The following is a 9,196-nucleotide window of genomic DNA, read 5'->3' on the forward strand; positions in this document are numbered from 1 at the left end:
TTGCCTGTACTCTATTTATGCATCTGTTACGGCACTAAGAAATGCCTTAACTTCCCTAACAGTAGATATGTAAAGTATTTTCATCATTTCGAGGTACAAAACTTTTTTTGCTTGATGCCCAAAATTTTTCCGAGACAATTGAAACAATAAATGACAGCCACGAATGCTCACTTGTTCAAATGACGCAAAAAAGATCCGCACTAAATCCAAAGAAGCACTGGCTGAGCAATTAACCCAAACCAACACTTTATTAGCAATCTGTGGTGTTTGATTTGTTGAAACCATGATATTATCGGGAGACATGCCATAGAGGAGAGCTTGAGAAATTCTGACCATTTGGGTTTTTTCAGCATGCACCTGAATTGAAGTAAACGGGCCTGTAGTGTTCTTCAATCTATCGAAAAATCTGCTGCCACGGCCGAGGTAGAACCCAAGTCTTTCAGGTTGGCAGTTGAGCAACATGGCCACTGCAATGCCGTGGCAGCTAAACGAACACCTAGCCAGGTCAGAGCTCCGGAATGTATAGCGACATAGCAAAAACTACTAACACGACGGCATTGTATGAGTAGAAAGTAGCAAGCAGCGGGTTTCCAACCAAGGAAGTGCAAGCAATTTGAATGACACTGGTCGTGTAACTAATGCACCCTTCGTAGGTTATAGCAGTTTTGAGAACATATATCTTTCAGAAAAGAGACACTTTCATCCACATAAAAGTTTTAAAAAAAGCAATAAAAGAAAAAAGAACAACCTGGTTTACACCCAAGAATGCATTACGCACTCCTCAAAAGATACGTAGTTTACTTGTAGCAATGTTTGTCTTCTACTTTAGGATAACGCACTAAGAAACAGATGACGCCAATGCTGTCTGTTCTTTCATGCTTTGCCCTTTACCAACAAGCCCAAGCCACCATCACTGTAAATGTTCTGTGCCTATGACCAAGTGCAAGGCAGCCCATACATCAAGTTCTCAATCTGAAATGTGTGAATTTTCTCTGTGCAGTGCTTGCAATCAAAGGTTGAAGCATTCTAAAGCTGTCGTATAAAACTGCTGGAACAGTGTCATCGCAATATATCCCCCTCAGGCTCACGAATGATGCACCGTCCACAAATGTGCCAAATTCACATATCACAATTCGAGGGCACTCAATATTACATTCAAAGACAGAAAATGAAGTAATGCACCGTTTTGTAAGAGTTCTTGAAACTAATTATAATTAGCATGAAGTTAAATATTTCATTCTTTTGTCGTTGGTCATCTTTCATTTTGACAAATGAAGAATGAAATCATAGGCTCCAAATGTGTGTGCGATAAGTCTTATGATTGCATTCACTTTCACAAAAGCAAAGTAATATTTTTTACATTGGTTGTGGAACACGGCACGTCGAACAACCTGTCACAGTAGTGCATTCGACTAAGTAGTTGGCTACAGTCATATGCAGCATATTGAGTTTAAGTGAAATCATACTGACTATGCAAAACGTTAAATTCATCCAATGAGCCATGCACCTTGCTTTGATATGGCTACGGGATTACACAACTAGCATGAAAAAAAAAAAATATGGGCTATCTACCTAAAAAGAACCGTAATGGGATGCGAAGCAGCAGCGGTGCGCACGCCGTTGACCCAGCTAAAATGGACGTCGACGCGGGTGCTGGAAAAACGGTTTAAAGCAAAACTCTGTGTAGCCTTTACTCGAGTAAACGTTTCTTTGAAACGCAATGACACGAGAGGCGAGTTGGGTTTTGTGTAAGTTTTATGGCAGATAAACGAGCCGAAAGAGTGTTTCCACTCGATATGCGCTCGAACGTTGCGAGCGATGGAGAGGGTGAAGTGAGATAGATGACACGCGGTGAGCGGTAACAGGCTAGACAGAGACGTCGACACCCGCACACTACGAAGAAAGGTGTGACCTACTTGGCACCGCCCCAACACCTGCGGCCAGGGGAACGTGGCGCGAACGGAAGGCAGCATTACACACGCTTGTGAAAGAGCTGCTTCGCATATAAAAGTTGTGTACAAAAATGTAGCCACTGTTGCTGAAATGGATATTCAAACTAGGTAAAAGTTCTGGACAAGATAGGATTATGAAACGATGAACAAGCCAAGCAGTCTTGCCTTCCTCAAGCAGTGACAGCCTTGAATCCTTGTTCAAGGATCTTTCATACAGTCATCACCACACTTCGGTTGACCAATGACTCATTCACAGTGTCAATGAGCCAGCTTTAAAAGCGTATAGGTTCGAGCTTCTTATTACAGCTTCATCTATGCAAAACAGCACAAAAAACAAGGAGACAAGGAAACATACAGGACGAAGCGCAGACTAGCTTTCACCCCCAGAGGTATAGCGTCTTGGACAAGAATGTCTGCATTTCAGACCAGAGGTTAAGCATACCAAGGTTCTTGCAACAGAATAACACTAAAGCGCCACTGTGCAGTGGTATTGCGCATCGTGTTATGGTTCATTCACGCTGGTGGTGAAAGCCATGCGACCATTAGTGATTGGTGAATGAGAAGTGGCTCGTGGCAACCGATGTTCACACTGCCCAACTTCACATGCCCTTTGCAACACGAAAAAATCTTGCAATAGGTCCCGTAGACATCTTCTCGTACTACCATGGCCTGTAAAACATTCAGACATCGCATTTCCTGCATGTCCGATTGACTCGCAAGCTTTGAAAATGATCCAACGCGGCCAGATAAGGACATAAACAACCAGTGGCATGGTTGCACAACCGCAGGGAGTCTTGAAATGGGCCTTCACCCAGCACGGTTTTCAGTTGGCAAATGAAAATAGTTAGGCAGTCACTAGAAGCTGTAGTCTCTTCCTAAGCAATGCATCAAGGTCAGTGAGACTTAACCACACGAAAGAAGCCCTGCAACACTTTTCCAACGCAGTCAGAAAATGCTAGTTGATCTGTGACAACAATGGTATATCGAGTTTAATGGTGCGAGTGACAAGAGATATATGATGGAAATATGCTGGTCTAATGCAGAATTGTGTACTTGTGAGTCAGCTCAATAGATCTGTGTTCAAGCCTTCTGTAGACCTCTTGCAAAAACAACAGCAACACTGAGTGGCGGCGTCCATGATAAAGGAAGAAACGACAACAAAAAGCGAGCGTCCTCCGGGCTTCGTTCTTGTATGGTATTCTGTCTTCGTTATGTCATCGACGTCTCACGTGACTCTATGCTGAACTTGTAGCTGCGGCCCCATGAGCGCTCTGTCGTTGACTTCCTTGGGTAAAACTCAACTAGCCTGTCTTCATTTAGAGGCGGAAGGCAAAAAAGATCACTTTCCATACAGACGTGGGGAAAACAATCGCGTGGAACTCCACTTCCATAACGAAGGCGGAATGGACAAGAACGGAGCCCAGCGGACGCACGCTTTTTGTGGTCGTTTCTTCCTTTACCATGGACGCCGCCGCCCAGTGTTGTCGTCGTTTCTACAAGGGGTCTATATTGTTACGTTGCACCTGAGCAGGTAATTTGCAATTTCAAGTCGGACAGCCAAAAATCACTAGTTCCCTCATCAACAAGCTACACAGGAGGTAGGTTGGCCGATTTCACGGAACAGTGCACTAGCGGGCAATCTCATTGTGCCGCGTCATGTAAGCACCATGACCACCAGCGGTGTACTATCGTGCAGTTGAACCACTAGATGGTGATGATTGATATGTGGAGTTAATGTCCCCAAACCACCATATGATTATGAGAGACGCCGTGGTGGAGGACTACAGAAATTTCGATCACTTGGGGTTCTATAACGTGCACCCAAATCTGAGCACACGCAGCTACAGCATTTTAGCCTGCATCGAAAATGCAGCTGCCACGGCCGGGATTCGGTCCCATGACCTGCGGGTCAGCAGTCACTAGACCACGGCAGCAGGGCAGTTGAACCACGAGTAGCAGCCAACTTGTTCCAAGATAAAAGAAGTAAATGCCGACGTGCATAGCACTTTTTTAGAGCAAAACAACAATAGACATGCTACGCCCTTTACATGTGGCATCGTAACTTCTCATAGCATACTGCCACCTTGACATCTCGCCCTACATAGCTTCCAGCAATGTTGTGGTGACAAAGGTAGACTTATAGGGTTTACTTTGAGCAGTAACTTAACCCCTACTTCATGGATCTAAAGCCATTTTTCTGGCAAGAGTCTTCAGAGACAACTGAGTCCCAGTGCATGGTTGTTTTACAATAACGTGGCCTAGCCATTTAATGTGCACAACCTATGTGTTTGGCTGGATTGAAGATAAGCATCGAGACAAGTAAATAACGCAGACTGAGATAACATTCTTTAATAGATATCAATATATGCCCAAAGCCAAGACTCCACACAGCCAACATATATGCTCTGTCGGGCAGTGTCATTGACCACAACAGGCAGATCTGAAAGAAGTGTCTGAAAGTAAGAATCGCCAACATCATTTTTGCATGAAGGTACAACCAAGCTTGCAATGGAATGTGGAGCAGAGTCCCATTGACTTTTGCAGAGTCCACACCCGCTTGCAATTATCTGTAATAGATAGCAACGGCCTCGGAATTCCATGCAGCCACCACTGGATCAGAACATCATGTTAACAATGAGCGAACCATTAAGCTTTGTATTCTAAGCTGCTCAAGCTCAACCTGTGTTCAGCAGGCCTTAATTCCATGCATCAACTGCAAAACCCTGAACATTCCTGCAACCTTAATTTGTGTTGCAAACACACACAAAGAAAGAACAAATTCGAACGAGGCTTCTCTTGCCGTGGTTACAATGGCCTCCAGCAGTAACTGCATGAAACTCTTATCTCGGTTATGACCATGGCGTGGGTGTTAATGAAATGCGTGTCCTAAATAAGGCTTACATACATTTCACAGGTCTATACGCTATCAGCACTGAAAATGTATCTGCACTACAGATGAAAAAAGCGTGACAGGAAAAGTTGTTACACTTCGGGAAGGAAACGCTATGACATGTGAATACGGCAATGATAGCTTGTGCATATATAGCCTTTTTTTTTTCATTATTTACACCATGAAACCAGAAACGATAAGGCTTAACTGCAACCTGCAAAGCCCTACATGACGCTCTCGAGAACAGCTCATATAAGCATGTGGTATAGTTGTTTGCTAATGGGAAAGTTTCAACGCTCTCGTTTGCGGACATGCTGAACACTTTTCCGCACTAGACATGAAGACAAGTGACGATATATTGCACGAAATGTTTCACGTGTGCGAAGTACACAGTTTGACATGAACAAAGTACAACCAGGAGCTAGTGCCTAGAGCGGAAAGTAAGTCTCGACAAACATTAAAGTGACCTTTAGCCCATTCATTCCTAGTCTTCAATGAGTTGTCTCAATATGTCTCCTACACTTACAGTAGGGACTGTAGTCAAATAAGGAAACCAGGAAAGGAAGCAACATGTCTTGTGTCACTGTTTTGAGAAGAGCAAGTCTTACTGAAGACTAGTTTTCGCTGCGGTCAAACTCGGTTTGCACAAGACGAAGATGTCAGTCATCTTATCAGAACACTGGAACGGCACTCAAGCTTCTCCTCAACATTTCACTTAGCTTCCACACAGCCTTCACTTTGTAAGCACTTTTAAAAGCTCCGTTACTGTATTTGTTACGTTACCTGCAAATGCTGTCTAATTATTATACCACCCATACATATTCACATGGTATAAACCAATGTGGTTTATTGTTACTACTTATATACTGCCTGCTACTACTAAACTATCATTATAGCGTCGACAGGCCCATTGTCAACATGTAGTCAGCAATTCTGAAATATTGCGACGGCAAGGATGTTTGGAAAAGAGATCATTATGCTGAAGAGCAAAGAACCAAGGAAGACTCCACGAATAGCATCCTAAGATGAGCTCACGTCATCAAAGTTAACGAACACCTGCACACAATACGTGATCCGCAAGCATTACGAAAATTTCAGAACTAGACCAGCCTCTGTTGGTCTTGACGGAAACTAAAGATATCAATGACATAAAAGTTGCAAAATGTGTCCAAGTCTTTAGCACTTAGGAACATGAACAATGGGACGACCAATGCAACTGTGACACGAAATTCAGTTGCCAAGCTAAGCCATAACTTGTTGGATGCAAGACAAGACAACACTCGTAATTGCTGCAACATTTGATAGCCGCATCACAGCATCATTTCAAATACACTGCTCATTCGTAAAACAAGCCTTAACATGTTGAATGTAAAATTAGGTAACTAAGCAAGCTTTCTACAAAGCCCAATACTTTTGGGTCTCGTATGGAACTATAAAAATGTTTTTGTAAGGAAATGAAGACAATTGTCAAATTACTAAGCCTATCACGTACAAATTATTATTTGCACAATACCAGACACAATGAGATTATCAGCACAGGCGATGCGACCTTGTAACGACGAGTTCAACTTTCACTATTAGACTATCATTACAACAATAGGCTTTGTGCCACTTGGCTACCGGCCATAATGAAATTGCCAACAAGAATGTAATAATAAAAATGCAGTGATGGATCTACATTCTTTCAGCACACACATAGTGAAACGTGAATTTTTCTGACACACTGCCACAAGCTACCATCGAAGGCAGTCATTTATGCCTCAGATGTCCAATAAGCTGAGATATGTAGTGGACAAGCAAAACACAAAGGAAATTGACTGCTATTGCAGAATTCGTGAATTGGTATGTGGTATAACAATTCATCCAACATCTCTCTTGCTTGCCCACAATTTTTCATGAAGTTGATTATGTGTCAAGCTGCGTGCAACTTGGACTAACCCTAAAGCCACACTTGAAAGGCTTTTTCACGACATTAACCAGCATAAAAGAAAGAGCACACTGCATAATGGTTTTCATGCGACTCCCTCTGCTGTCGACTATGTACAAGAAAGACAATGAGGACGTACAGTCGGCTATATAAGTTTACAGGACGTGACTCTCGCCAAACCTCAAGCATTCCCCGAAGGAGCGACACACAGTCTCGAATACTAATGTTATTTTGCATTTTACGCAACCGAATAGAACCACACCTCCTCAATGGAGCGAAACCATTTGTTGCAGAGCCAGTGTTCTGTAAACTTTCTTGACCAACTGTATTTCCCCCAAGAGAGAATATTTCATTTTGTAAGGAACGACACACAAACATGCAATAGCACTGATTCGATGTTAAGTCTAGCATCAGTTATTTGTGCTCTGCGCGCCAAACACCGTAAGATGACGTCACACTGCGATAGCCAGCTTTACTAGTGACCGATATTGGCATCTTAATGGCAGAAGTACACCTTGCACTTATGCACATATATGCACTGGTGCATATAAATCTTATCTCCGCTTTTTTACTTTTTTTCCAAGATACATGTACCTTGCACAATCTCGCTGCCATGAATTTCCCCGAATGTGACATTTCTGAAGCTGACTGCGTAAAGCTGCCCTAAACATTCCACTATCGTCGGTGCATTGAACACAAAATGGTGAACCGAAATGTAGTTCCGACTTGTTTTGCCAGTGAGGACGACAGGTCAATTAGGTGCAAAAGTAAAGCTCAGACTGAAAATACGTTTTGATCAGAGTACCTAAGCCTCCCCAACTATCATCTTCACGTACTTTTTGCCTGAATGCTTCACATATTCAGGTTCTTCGTGAAAAGGCTATCTGCCACTCGTCAGCTGGCCACCCTGGCTATGCACAAACCCATCTTCACAGCAGGCAGACAACACAAAATACAATTCAACACTTCTCAAATTTTGGTCTTCGCAGAGGACTTCATAGCACCAATACAAGCTGCGGAGTTCAGTTGAGATTGAAAAGCTTACTCGGTTGTGTAATGCGAGAAATGGAAACTGGCTAGACACTGATATGCAATAGACATCTACTACATTTATTACAAATGGCGTGGTATTTGAAGCGAAGCAAGGGCAACAAGCTTAATTGTAAGCGACACTGACTGCCCATGCTTCTTTGAGTAGGAATGTCGTCATTCCTCATGGAGAAAATTCCCCAGCAAGAGGCTCATTTCTATGTTCTACGGAGGCAGCTCAGTCATTGCTAGAAAAAAAGGCAACCGTAAGAGTGAACACAAAGGTAAGTTCTTTCTTTAAATACGATCCCGCGCTTTAGGTGCAGAAGAAAGTACAAGATCGGAACAACTTTGTACATAGTTTATGGCGAACAAACCGAAATATGACGGAAACCGCCAATTCCTTAAACTCCATGTTTCACAATGCTCTTCGTGAAATTAAGTACACTCTGTAGCCACTCGAAATGTGGTCTAGCCTGGGCATGTCAATGGAAACCATTGCCCCACTAGTGCCAAGTCTGACTTTTCCAAGTTTAGTACGCGAATTTTTACCTGTACTTCTGAAAAAGAAAAATAGAGCGTGCCAAATCGCATTGTAGTGTCACAAATACAATAACTACCATTGCCATACACGTACAGCAGAAGTTCACATTACTGCCATGAGATATGCGACGAGAAACCTTTTACCCACCCGGTCATAAGTGACACACAACATAAACGTAACACAGTTATTCAACAAGGCGCATTTATTGTCACTTGCTTTGTCCTCACCACTTTAAATAATGTAACACCTCTGATTAGCATTGGCATCAGGAATTCAGTGAAGGTTGCAGGAAAATAGAAAAAAAGCTTAACAATGCAAACAGGTAAATAATAAACTGACTAAAATATTACTAATACCCAGGTATGCAACGATCTATTTGTCAAATAAACCTTTTTAACAGCATTAATAAAGCTTCCAAACAAAATTGAGCCCGGTACCATTTGCAGCTTTTTAATGAACATGCTTATCAAACAACCCCAATATTGTAGTGATGTGGTAATGATTCACCTATCACAGCAATTCAGTCGAATAAAATAACGTATTGAAAACACCTTCACAGATCTGCAAGTGTAATGTCAAAAATTTCAACATAGCGAAATGTGTATGGTTCGAGTTTACTGCCCAAGTGTCGAAATCTGTCATAATGTGGGCGAGAATAAGCTATATCAGCGTGCAGAACACTGCCAACACATAGTTGCCATAACTCCTGGCCGTAGAGGATATCCACAGTTTCCAAAAAAGGAATAGGAGCCAGATCTCTCAAACATCGTAATTTAGGACAAGTGGCAGCATCCAGCTTGCCAAGCACACAAACTCAGTGATTTTGTGAGGTGAATGGTACAACCGAACCAACA

Source organism: Rhipicephalus microplus, chromosome 8 (assembly GCF_043290135.1).
Source record: "Rhipicephalus microplus isolate Deutch F79 chromosome 8, USDA_Rmic, whole genome shotgun sequence".
Classification (NCBI taxonomy): domain Eukaryota; kingdom Metazoa; phylum Arthropoda; class Arachnida; order Ixodida; family Ixodidae; genus Rhipicephalus; species Rhipicephalus microplus.